Source organism: Mauremys mutica, chromosome 24 (genome assembly GCF_020497125.1).
Source record: "Mauremys mutica isolate MM-2020 ecotype Southern chromosome 24, ASM2049712v1, whole genome shotgun sequence".
In the NCBI taxonomy this organism is placed as follows: domain Eukaryota; kingdom Metazoa; phylum Chordata; order Testudines; family Geoemydidae; genus Mauremys; species Mauremys mutica.
The window spans coordinates 18,554,809-18,555,277 of NC_059095.1; positions in this window are offsets into that span (position 1 = coordinate 18,554,809).

The window sequence follows — 469 nt, forward strand, 5'->3', positions numbered from 1 at the left end:
CCCCACCTTGCCCACTGCCACCTTTATATTCCCTCCAGCATAGGCAGAAACCAGATGGCACCAGGCTCATGCGATTGTCATTAACCCTTTACTATATTGGTCAGCAGGGTGAGCTAAGGCATGAGGGGGAGCGACTTGCTGGCAAGTCACTTTATGAGCCAGGAACAGAACCCAGGAGTCCTGACAGCCACGCCCCTCTTCTAAACCACCAGACCACACTTCCTCCCAGCACTGGGGTTAGATCCAGCAGTCGTGACTTTCAGCCCTTCGCTCTAAATTAAACCTCTCTTCTCAGGGCCAGCATTAGAACTGGGAGTCTTGACTTTCAGAGCCCCCCCCCTCTAACCACTAGGCCTGACTCCCCTCCCTGAGCTGGGAAGAGAATCCAGGAGTCCTGGCTCCCATTCTCCCACCATGCGTTAACGTAAGGGTTCTCAACCTTTTTTGGCTGGACCCCTCTCTGAAAATA